This window comes from Oryzias latipes, chromosome 16 (assembly GCF_002234675.1).
Source record: "Oryzias latipes chromosome 16, ASM223467v1".
NCBI classification, from domain to species: Eukaryota; Metazoa; Chordata; class Actinopteri; order Beloniformes; family Adrianichthyidae; genus Oryzias; species Oryzias latipes.
In genome coordinates, this window is record NC_019874.2 from 22,004,864 (window position 1) to 22,017,685 (window position 12,822).

Here is a 12,822-nt window from a genome sequence, read left to right on the forward strand (position 1 = left end):
ATGTTGTGTCTTATGACATCCGAAGAGTTAAATTTTGGTCTCATCTGACCAGAGTATCTTCTCCCAGAATGTCATGGGTTTATCCAAATGTTGTGTCGCAAATTCCAAACGAGCTTCAACATGCTTCTTCTTCAAAAATGGAGTCTTGCGTGGTGTGCGTGCATGGAGGCCATGGCGGTTGAGTGCATTACTTATTGTTTTCTTTGAAACAACGGTACCTGCTGATTCCAGGTCTTTCTGAAGTTCTCCACGAGTGGTCCTGGGCTGTTGGAGAACCCTTCTGATGGTTGTTCTGACTCTTCTGTCAGAAATCTTGCGAGGAGCACCTGGCCGTGGCAGGTTTATGGTAATGCCATGTTATTTCCACTTCCGGATGATGGCCCCAATGGTGCTCACTGGAACTTTCAGAAGTTTAGAAATGCGCCTGTAACCAATGCCTTCAGTGTGTTTTGCAACAATAAGGTTGCGTAGGTCTTTGGACAGCTCTTTGCTTTTACCCATTCAATTCAATTCAATTCAATTTTATTTGTATAGCCCAAAATCACAACAACAGTCGTCTCGATGGACTTCCAAGTAAAGCATGAAATCAAAAGGATCACGAATACAAAGAGTTCAATAGAAAAATACTAAAATGAACTAACAAACTGACTAAGCTATACTGGCATCCCTGCCCTTAGACCCCCCTTCGCGGTAAGGAAAAACTCCCAAAAAAACCGGATTCCGGAAAAAACGAAGAAACCTCAGGGGTTTCCTAAGGAGGGATCCTCCCCCAGGACGGACAGGCGATTTACCAGAACTCTCATCATGCAATGCTTCTTGTCTAACACCTTGCTGTTGAGAAACCTTTTTAAAAGGCATCAAACGGGACTGTACCAGCTGATATTACTTTGCACTAATGGGGGCAGGTTAACATTCTGAATACTGACAGACTCCAGCTGCTTTCTTGGCTTGCCAGACCTTTTTACCCCTCCTTTTCTTCATGTGTTCAATACTTATTCCCCTGCCATTTCACTTTATTACACATACCTTCATTTATGGACATAAATGTTTGGATTTCTTTCTATGTGTGCATTACTTGGGTTGATGCCGACATCTGGTGAAAATTTCGTGTCAATAGCTTGATTAGAAATGTGTTTTTTAAGAGAAATGTTGACGTGTTCAATACTTATTTTCCCCGCTGTAAATCACATTTGCTTAATTAAATGTAGTGATCATTAGTTAAAGTCAAGTAGAGCTTGAGTTATTGCTTGAAAAGGAGTGAGAAGAAGCAAGCTCATGAAATCCCACCCTTATTGAGTTAAATAATTTTATAATTAAGGCCCGCAGCAGCAGTCACTGACTGCAAGGACCATATTGTTTTCGCAAATGTGATCCCCGCCGCATCCTCGGAAATTCACCAAAATGTGCACACACCTGGGATAATTGCAAATGAATTTTCCACAATGTCAACGTCATCCCCCCCGAAGACGATGACATCACGGCCAGCGATCCCGTCAAAAAAATGAATGGGCCGAAAATCGGGTATGGGGCCGAAGAAAATGTACTTCAAAATACAGTTACGAAGCCAAAACACACGTGTTGGGAATGTCCCAAAGAAGTTTTGAAATCATTATGGGACGGCCACACGACCTACGGCTTGGCGGCCATTTTGCGGCGAACTCCGAGAATTGGCGAGTTTTGTGTTTTCCCATATCGTGGCCCCTTTAGCGCCACATACAAATGAAAACTCGTCCTAGGGTTTTTTTTGGCATTGTCTCGTTACTTCTCAGGCATCCATAGCAAGGTGATGTTGACAAAATGTTGGAATTAGAAGTTGTAGATTTTGAACGGCGTGCGCGTGGCGAATTCGCAACCGTTGCCATCTCAGCTAGCTCGCACATTTATTATCAGAATGTGATATGTGGGCGTGGTAAACAAAAAACAGTCGCAAAGAAATGTGCTGACTCGGCAAGAACGACAAAATTCTGAACTTTTTTTTTGAGAATTGACTAACAAAATCAATATACCCTTGTCCGCACTATCCTAAAGAATTTTTGAAATCACCACGGGATGGCGACACCACCTACGGTTTGGCGGCCATTTTGTGCCAAAGTCTGCAATCTCGCCATTTTTGCGTTTTTACACAATATGAAAAAAGGAACTTTTTTTCCCAGGGATTTTCACAGGGATTTGTTGACCTTTGACCTAGGGAAGGGGCGGAAATCCTGAATTTTCAAAAAAAAAAGCACCTTTACTACCAGATACAAACGAGTCCTAGGGATTTTTATCGATCTTCTTGAAATTTCTCGGTCATCAATGGCAAGCTCTTGTAGACAAAATGTTGGAATTAGAAGTTGTAGATTTTGAAAGGCGTGCGCGTGGCGAATTCGCAACTGTTGGGATTTTATCTGGCTAGAACATTTCCTATCGGAATGTCGTGAAAATGAAATATGCCATTCCCTGGCCCACACTGAACAAAACGATGTCACATACGACAAGATTAATAAAGAAATGTGGGCGTGGTAAACAAAAAACTGTCGCAAAAAAAGTGCTGACCAAAAAAAAAAAAAAGCGGAATTTCTTTGTAAGACTAGGCTAAGGAAACCCACATAACATTGTCGGGGATATCCAAAACAAGTTTTGAAATTATTATGGGATGGCGACTTGACCAACAGTTTGGTGGCCATTTTGTGCCAAAACCTGCCATTTTGCGATTTTTCTCGTTATTACACAGAATAGTAAAATGAACTTTTTTTCGAGTGATTTTTACGAGATTTGATGAAAATGTCCCTAGCGTCGTTTGACTTTGGGAAAAAGCCGCCATATTGAATTTTCTATAAAAAAACACCTTTACAACCGGATTCAAACATAAACTTGTCGTTGGAATTTTCCTCGATTGTCTCGAGACTTTTTGGGCAACAATGGAAAGCTACTGTGGAAAAAATGCTGGAATTAGAAGTTGTAGTTTTGAACGGCGTGCGCGTGACGAGCTAGCAAAAATGGCGCACTTTTATAACTCCTATGTTTTTCAATGGAATACTGTGAACTATGAATGCATGCATTCAAGGCTGGAACTAAATATAATGAAAAACACTGAACATGGACATATAAGGAATGTGGGCGTGATTAGCATAAAACCACTGTTGCTAGGGACAACAAAAAGTTTACTTTTTCCGATTCGTCTGAAACTGAGGTCAATCTGTTCGTCCTCCCGAGGCGACCAAAACATAAAATGGTTGCAATGGAGATAAAATCAACAAAAAAAGCCGCCATTTTGAAAAAAAGTGTTTGTTTTTTTATCAACTTATGACATATAGCTCTCACCAATGGAACAATGTGTTTTTCTGAGTCAGTTGGTGATGTTGATCGCTATTGTAGCACTTTTAGCTACATTAAGATAACTAGCATAGTTAGCATAATTAGTATATTAGGTAATGTGTTTTTCTGAGAGTAGATGATGCTGATTGCAATGTTAGCACTTTTAGTCACATTAGCATAGCTAGCATAGTTAGCATAATTAGCATTTTGAGCAATGTGTTTTTTTGAGAGAGTTGATGATGCTCATCACAATGCTAGCACTTTTGGCCATATCAGCAAAGCTAGCATAGATAGCATAATTATCAAATGCAGTTTTCACTAGCCTTAATCTAAGGTGGGCGGTGAAGGCGGTGAGGGGGCTGAGGGCGTTAATGGCGGTGAGGGCGGCCGATGGATAGATTATTTTCAAGTTACAAAACCAAGCACTTATTACTGATTGATCATCTTCAGAAGACATCCATCCATCCATCCATCCATCTTCCTCCGCTTATCCGGGACCGGGTCGCGGGGGCAGCAGTCTAAGCAGAGATGCCCAGACTTCCCTCGCCCCAGCCACTTCCTCCAGCTCCTCTGGGGGAACCCCGAGGCGTTCCCAGGCCAGCCAAGAGACGTAGTCTCTCCGGCGTGTCCTGGGTCTTCTCCGGGGCCTCCGCCCAGTGGGACATGCCCGGAACACCTCTCCAGGGAGGCGTCCAGGAGGCATCCAGACTAGATGCCCGAGCCACCTCAACTGGCTCCTTTCGATGTGGAGGAAAAGCGGTTCTACTCCGAGCTCTCCGCGGGTGGCCGTGCTTCTCACCCTATCTCTAAGGGAGTGCCCCGACACCCTACGGAGGAAGCTCATTTCAGCCGCTTGTATTCGGGACCTCGTTCTTTCGGTCATGACCTATAGCTCGTGACCATAGGTGAGTATTGAAACGAAGATCGACCGGTAAATTGAGAGCTTTGCTTTTCGGCTCAGCTCTCTCTTCACCACAACGGACCGATACAGCGACCGCATAATTACGGACGCCGCTCCGATCCACCTGTCAATCTCACGCTCCGGTCTTCCCTCACTCGTGAACAAGACCCCCAGATATTTAAACTCCTCCACCTGGGGCAGGGATACTCCACCCACCAAGAGATGGCAAGCTACCTTTCTCCGGTCAAGAACCATGGCCTCGGATTTAGCGGTGCTGACCCTCATCCCAGCCGCTCCACACTCGGCCGCAAACCGCCCCAATGCACGCTGGGGGGTCCCGGCTCGATGAAGCCAACAGGACAACATCATCAGCAAAAAGCAGAGAGGAAATCCTGTGGTCCCCAAACCAGATCCCCTCCAGCCCCTGGCTGCGCCTAGAAATTCTGTCCATAAAAACTATGAACAGAACCCGTGATAAAGCGCAGCCCTGCCGGAGTCCAACGTGGACCGGGAACAGGTCTGACTTACTGCCGGCTATGCAAAACAAGCTCCTACTCTGGTCATACAGAGACCGGACAGCCCTTAGTAAGGCTCCCCGGACCCCATACTCCCAGAGCACCCCTTCAGGATACCACGGGAGACGCGGTCGAACGCCTTCTCCTAATCCACAAAACACATATGGACTGAATGAGCAAACTCCCACAATCCTTCCAGCACCCTAGATAGGGTGTAGAGCTGGTCCACTGTTCCACGACCAGGACGGAAACCGCACAGTTGTTCCTGAATCCGAAATTTGACTATCGGACGGACTCTCCTCTCCAGTACCCTGGCATAGACTTTCCCAGGGAGGCTGAGGAGTGTAATTCCCCTGTAGTTGGAACACACCCTCCGGTCCCCCTTCTTATAGAGGGGAACCACCACCCCTGTCTGCCAGTCCAGTGGTACAGTTCCCGACTGCCACGCGATGCTGCAGAGACGTGTCAGCCAAGACACTCCCACAGCATCCAGACACTTGAGGTTATCAGGGCGGACCTCATCCACTCCCGGGGCCCTGCCACCGAGAAGCTCGTTGACTACCTCGGTGACTTCAGCCCAGGTAATAGACAGGCTCACCCCAAAGTCCTCACTCTCTGCTTCTTCAAAAGAAGGCGTGTCAGTGGGATTGAGGAGATCCTCAAAGTATTCCTTCCACCGCCCGACAATGTCCCCAGTTGAGGTCAACAGCCCCCCACCTGCACTTAAAACTGTGCCTGTGGAGAACTGCTTTCCCCTCCTGAGGCGCCGGATGGTTTGCCAGAATTTCTTCGAGGCCAACCGATAGTCCTTCTCCATGGCCTCACCGAACTCCTCCCAGACCCGAGTTTTTGCCTCCGCAACGGTCCGGGCCGCAGCTCGCTTAGACTGCCGATACCTGTCAGCTGCCTCTGGAGTCCCACAAGCCAGCCAGACCTGGTAGGACTCTTTCTTCAGCTTGACGGCATCCCTTACTTCCGGTGTCCACCATTTGGGTTTGGGGGTTACCGCCGGGACAGGCACCAGAGACCTTGCGACCACAGCTCCGAGCAGCAGCAGAGACAATGGAAGTGGAAAACATAGTCCACTCAGACTCAATGTCCCCAACCTCCCCCGGTACCTGTTTGAAGTTCTCCCGGATGTGGGAGTTAAAGACTTCCCTAACGGAGGGCTCAGCCAGACGTTCCCAGCAGACCCTCACAGTACGTTTGGGTCTTCCAAGTCTTTTCGGCCTCCTTCCCCGCCATGCTTGAACATGGTGTTCGTTATGGAGAAACTGTGACGAGCACAGAAGTCCAAAAACAAGACACTACTCGGGTTCAGATCAGGGGGGACATTCCTACCAATCAAGCCCCTCCAGGTGGCACTGTCATTGCCCACGTGGCCATTGAAGTCCCCCAGAAGGACAATGGAGTCCCCCGTGTGGGCACTTTCCAGCACCCCTTCGAGAGACACCAAGAAGGCCTGGTACTCCAAGCTGCTGTTCGGCCCGTAAGCCGAAACGACAGTTAGAGACCTGTCCCCCACCCGAAGGCGGAGGGACATGACCCTCTCGTCCACCGGGGTGAACTCCAAAACTTGGCGGCTAAGCTGGGGGCTCACGAGTAAGCCCACCCCAGCCCGCCGCCTCTTACCTTGAGCAACTCCAGAGTGGTAGAGAGTCCAACCCCTCTCTAAGGACTGAGTTTCAGAGCCCAGGGTATGTGCGGAGGTGAGCCCGACTATATCTAGATGGTATCTCTCAACTTCGCACCAGCTCAGGCTCCTTCCCTCCCAGAGAGGTGACATTCCATGTCCCAAAAGCCAAGTTCCATGACCGGGGTTTGGGCCGCCGAGGCACCCGCCCTCGACCGCCACCCAAACCACAATGCACCGGCCCCTTTTGGGGTCTCCTACGGGTGGTGGGTCCATGGGAGAGTGGTCCCACGTCGCTCCTTCGGGGTGTGCCTGACCGGTGCCCGTGGGAAGAGCCCCGGTCACCAGGCGCTCACCTGCGAGCCCCAACCCTGGGCCTGGCTCCAGAGTGGGGCCCCGGTGACGCCAATCCGGGCGACGAAATCGGGTACTCGTTTTTAGTCATCAGGGGGTTCTGAACCGCTCTTTGTCTGGCTCGTCACCAAAGACCTGTCTGCCATGGGTGACCCTACCAGGGGCTTAGGCCCCAGACAGCTTAGCTCCTGGGATCACTCGAGCTCTCAAACTCCCCCACCACGTTAAGGTGGCGGTGCACAGGGGGGTGTCTTCAGAAGACATTAATTCTTAATTTCAGTAAACAGTAAACACTTTTTCACATTAAACCAGTAATTATTACTACACAATGCCAATCAAGGAAAGAAAATCAATAGCTTATTGAGTAATTCAGTTATTATTATTGCACATTACACAATGTAATACTCATTGGTTGTAATTCAAAGAGCTTTGATTATTTCACCACGATCAAGTTCATACATGTATTTGGAATTATTCAAAGACCTTTTGATCCTTAACTCCTCTTATCTTCATATCGTGAAATCAGAGTTTCTAAATACATTTTCTTAAATACTTGGATAGTTGAACATTGTTTACTGAATCCAAAGTTTAGTGCCACACACTGACACACAGAAACCTTTCTTTATTGTTCTTATCAATTTGATCTTGAAGTTCCTACTTCCTCTCAGTTTGTAGCCTCCTTCATTTTCTAAGAACTGTTTTGGGATATTGAATGGTAACGATTTCACACTGGCTCTGTTTAGAAGTTGTGCGGTGTATGAATCAATAAGGTCATACAGTTTTTGTGATTTCCTCCAGAGCATCAATGATTGCCAATGACGTTGATCTGTTGAGGTTGATTGTAGAAGGAGAGAAACAGGTCGAGTTTGTAAATTGGTGTTTGTCTCTGCTCTTTCATATAGGAATAACTTTTGCTATTTTCATTTGGTTTGGGAATCTGCCAGTTCGAAATAAGTATGTTAGAGGTATAGAGGTACTATTAATTGCCCTTTTCACCACTGTCATATCTACATCTCACCATGTTTTGAGTATTTGCTCTTGAATCTATGTACAATGGATATCAGCTTATTTCCATTTACATCAGAGAGAAGGATTGAGTGTGGGATCCTTTCAATGGGTTTGATTGTACTTTGGAATTTCTGCTGCCAACTCTGGACCCAAATTTACAAAATAGTTATTGAGGTCGTTTGCTGCTTCATTGATGTTAAAGCTTTTACCCTTCTCATCTGTAAAGTAATCTGGATATGTTTGCTTTGTGTAAAGACCAGAAAAAAGACAATGTAAAGACCGGTTTAGATTACATAGTGATGGTCCATCGCATTCAATTCAATTCAATTTTATTTATATAGCCCAATATATACAACAATAGTCATCACAATGGGCTTCGGGCCGGTAATTGTGTAATAAACATGAATCATAAAGAACATAAAGTCTCATAAAATACAATAGCAGATTGCTTAACTAAACTAAATTGGGCATCCCTGCCCTTAGTCAAACTCAAGACCTGGGGGCCAAATGTGGCCCGCATTGTCATTTTATGCGGCCCGCGAGAGCATAAAACTTTTTAATTTCTTAGAATAAAAAGTAAAAATTGGTTTGTATTGTTGGAAAATATAATCTGTCGCTTTGAGATTACTTTCCTTGTTGCATGTTCAATAAAGTCGAGAAGAAGAAAACCACGGGATTCGTCCGGATTAAAGATTAACAAATTTATTCCCTAACAATATTTCTAAAAAACAGAGTAAAAACAGAATAAAACAGATCGATCTGGGTGTCCAAAATCAAGGCCTGCAATACGCAAGAGGTTACATTCCGAATTCACATGCAGCTTGTCTGGAGACACAGGAAAATTCCTTGAGTTCAGACTTTTAAGCATGTGGGCAGAACATCCTCCCCCGGGAGCAAGATGGCCGCCGAATCTCCGCCTCTGGTCGCTAAAGATTGGCTGGCAGGGGAGCCCGCCTACTTCCTTCAGCCCATGTTAGGAGTTACAGCATTTGGTCCTAGCTTCCTGCTTCAAACGTCCAGGGGGGTTATTTCAAAGACGGACCACTGTCCGACCACCAACAGTGTCCCCATGGGGGTCCAGCACCGTCGCCCGGATCCTTCTCCGCAGGCAATCAGTCCCAACTCTTTGTCCTTTTCATGTGAGTTGACACCTTCAGGGGGTTTCCATGAATTGAATTGAATCCTGGAGACAATTTAATTCTGGTCCATGTCAGATCTACAGTTAAGGCTTCCAGATGGTCTTAGAAGATCAAAGACTGTTTTCTCCTGAAGGGGGTTGGAGGTTGGAGCTGCATTCCTGAAACCTCTTTACATATGCAATTATCAGGAAGTCCCTTTTAATTGAAATGACTGAAACCCACACACAGTAAACCAGAAAGAAAACCTTCAATGAAATAAAATGAAGATAAAAACCTAGGAGAAATGAGAACCACAAAAAATAAATTCCTTCAGCTTCCCTCTCTTGACCTCACGAAGTGAGGTCACACAAAAAATAAAAACACATCCCATCATGCAATCAAAACAGCTGTGGTCTCTCGCCCTCACAATCTTTATCAGAACCAATGTGCCCTTCTAAGGTGTGAATGATTTGTTCATAAGTGTAGGAGCGAAAACCTGTCAGAGCTTGCATTAACCATCTTTAAGAAACGTTCAGTTGGACAGGGAAAATTCTCGCTACGGTCCTGTGCCCCATCAGCGACCATCCCTAAGGATACTTATGCTTCACTAGATATTTGGCACATTGGCATTTACAAAGAACAATACATGAAATAGTAGTCAAATTTAAATTTAAAAAAAAAAGTCAAATATAAAAGCCAAATTTAAAAAGTCAAAATATAAAAGTACAGAAAAATAAAACATTCAAAGTCAAACTTAAGTTTAAAAAAGTGAAAATATAAAAGTCAAATTCAAATTTAAAAAGTCAAAATATAAAAGTAAAAAGGTAAAAAATACAACAAAGATAACACTTCCTATAAAGAAAAGAAAACACCTAGAATTAAGGGGGGGAATTGAGAAATGTTAAAGCAGAACAAAATCACACAGACGATGAAAAGAGAAAAGAAAATTGTCAAACATAACAGTAAGCAATTTTATAAAATGTAACAAAGTCCAAAAAAGGTCATTCCGGGCCTCGAACACTCGCGTCCTCCTTCTGCATATCCCACAAGCTCTGGCAAGCTTGGACCTGGCCTCCTATGGACTTCTCAAAAAACCTGTTATTAGAGATGTGACACATCTGATACAACAGAACGGCTGCAAAAGGACTTGGGGTGTCCACTGCTGTGGTACTGTTCTGCCAAGATGATTCTGCTGTGGGTCTAAGTATTTGTTAGTGTTAGGGTCAGGAAATTTTTTTTAAAAAATAAAAAACAATAAAACACAAAAGACAATGAGACAAGAATCAATTTACGCATGCGCAGTAAGAGAAAATATGATGGAAAAGGTCCACCACGTTTCTCTTCTCAAAGGTCTGCTTCCCCTCGTGCTGTTTTATGAAGAACACAAGTGGGGAAAATACAAATTCAAGAAAAAGAAAAAAGTTTATTATGGGCTGTTGTCTAATGACCCAGTCGTAGAACCTACTCATCCTTGCTGTGGATGAGAGAAAATCAGATGAACAGACACACAAAGCTTTAAAATTTTAAAAATGGTCAATCTGTGTTACTATTTAAACATTCTTTCTAGACAGATACATTTAAACGATAATGATAAAATAATGTCCTTCTTTTAATCATTAAGACCTCTTTTGTCTACCTCCCTCTCTTGGCCTGGGGTTAAACCCCAGGACAAACACATAAAACGAATTAAATGTAAAGCAAGAACATAAAAACAATAAACAGTTTGGTGCACCGATAAGGTGAACAGGCGTCCTGTCCACGCTCCTGTAAAAGGCAAGGTCACAAGAAGAAATAATAATACAACTGCAACAGAAGATCTTTCATTAATTGCAGGCAGATGTCATCAACCTGTATTAGCAAAACACAAACCTCTTATAGCATAATGTTCTGTCAGAGAGACTTTAAACAGTGATCAAAAATGCAAGAAGGATTTTATGAACCCCTCTGTACTATAATGTAAATAATTGCTATTTTTATGTAATGGTTCCATTAAAAGAAAACGTGTGCTAAGTCAATAGCAACAAACAACACACCTTGTGAGGTTAAAGGTGACAGCATGCAATATGGATCAGGGACGGATAGGTTTTATAATAATGGTGACGTCATCAACTTAAATTAACATTAGCTTAAATCATATGCAATCCATTTACTTTTAAAACCGGTTTCAAAGAAGTACACCATGAAGAATACGAATATTCAATGACACCATAGTTCTACAGCCCAGACTGAGTTTCCTTCCTCCCTTCATCTGCATCAGTCACTCAGCTGCACTGAGATCTAAAAACCTGTGCTCCTGTAGTTACCTGAATCACCACCGGGGGGACGATGAAGAATGAACCAACATCAACTGAACCTGTGGACCATGAAGCATCAGAGAGCGTTTTAACATCACCTCTGCATCTTCATGAGCCGTCTCCTCTCTGCTCAGTTGTTGATCGGCAAAATTAACCTGTACATTTTTATTGAGGGAGGAAAGTGAACACCTGAAAAAACACAATTCAACCAATGTGTTGTTAATGTCCTGCTTAGTCTAATCCTATGTGAGATACAGCTGTGTCTGACAGCTAGTATCATTGCATTTGTGAGTGTATGAATGCACAATAAGCCGCTCGCCCTCAGGGTTAATTATATGTCAGTGCAGTTCAAATGCCACGTGTGGTCTTCTACCTGCTGAAATACTTCTTACTGTTAATCATGCTCTCTGTCATAATGGAGTGTACAGGTCAGACCATTCGGAGGCTTCAAACACAGGAGTCCAGGCTTCAAACCTGAAATTAACGAAACCACCTGGCGTTTCAGGGCCCTTTACATGTCTGCAGTGGGGGTCGGCTGTGGTGTCCAGCATGGCATCCAGTCTGCTGTCTCCTGTTTTGACAAGACTGTCCCATCCCAACAGATTCACAGGCGTGTTTGGTGAATGCACGCATGAATGTTCCACCATCTGGTCAAAAGTCAGTCGGATGGTCTTTTGCAGGTTTTGAGGAGTCATTTGTTCATTTGTCAGAGCAGGTAGAGTGTCCAGTAGACTCATCAGTGGTTAACTTTGAGCTTGGAAAAGACAATGGCTCCTGCATCAAGTGGTGTTGTCCGACTTGCCCTGTGGTCCTCGCCACGGTGGAGGAGGGCTTGGAGTGGTCATGGGTACTGTTCATTTTTCCTCCAGACCCTCTGCCTCTTGGTCTGTACATTCTGCTGTTGGGCACCTCGTTGTGGGCTGTCAGGGTTCAGAGCGCCATAGATGCCATTTCCAACTGCTGCTGGGGTCCCCTGGGTGGCCTGCTTCTCCCAGGATTTTTCCACCCGTCCTCCTGTTTTGGTCTCCGAATGGCTGAGCATGACACGTCATTACTGCTGTCTCTCCCCCTCTCTCCTGTCCTGTTTCTTCAAATGTGCTCTGGGGGTCAGTCACTGCTGACTCGGCTCCCTCCTGTGAAGGTAGAGAGCTGAGGAGGATGGTAAACTTCTGCGCCTATTGTCACTCACCCACAAAGCAGAGGGGGGTTTTCTGCCTAAAGTTTTATGAGATCCCAGGGGGGGCTGCTCTTCTGCTTGGAAAGATATTTAGAAATGTATTAGTCATGTTCAGTCTTCACCGTCTCCAACACCGTCAGTTGATCAGTAATGAAAGCCAGCAAGGGGAAAAAATCCCTAAAATTTTCTTTGGCCGAAATGACGGACCTGGAGCAAAGTCTTTGGAAACTATATTGTATTACATGCATTCTGGCCGCTAATCATTCACTCTTAATCAAAAAATAAAGACAAATTGTTTTGACTTACCCTTAAGGACTGTTTTTGCCCTACAAAAAGAATTTGGAGAAGTACTAAAAGCAACAAAATCCCACAATTTAAGGTTTTCCTTATTTAACCAAAAACACAATTCACACTCTAAAACACAGACAATCAATACAAAGACAAGAACTTTTAACCGTTTTTGCAAAAGACATAACACAACAAATTAGGTACCTTACACAAACAAAAATAAACCATTTCACTGAA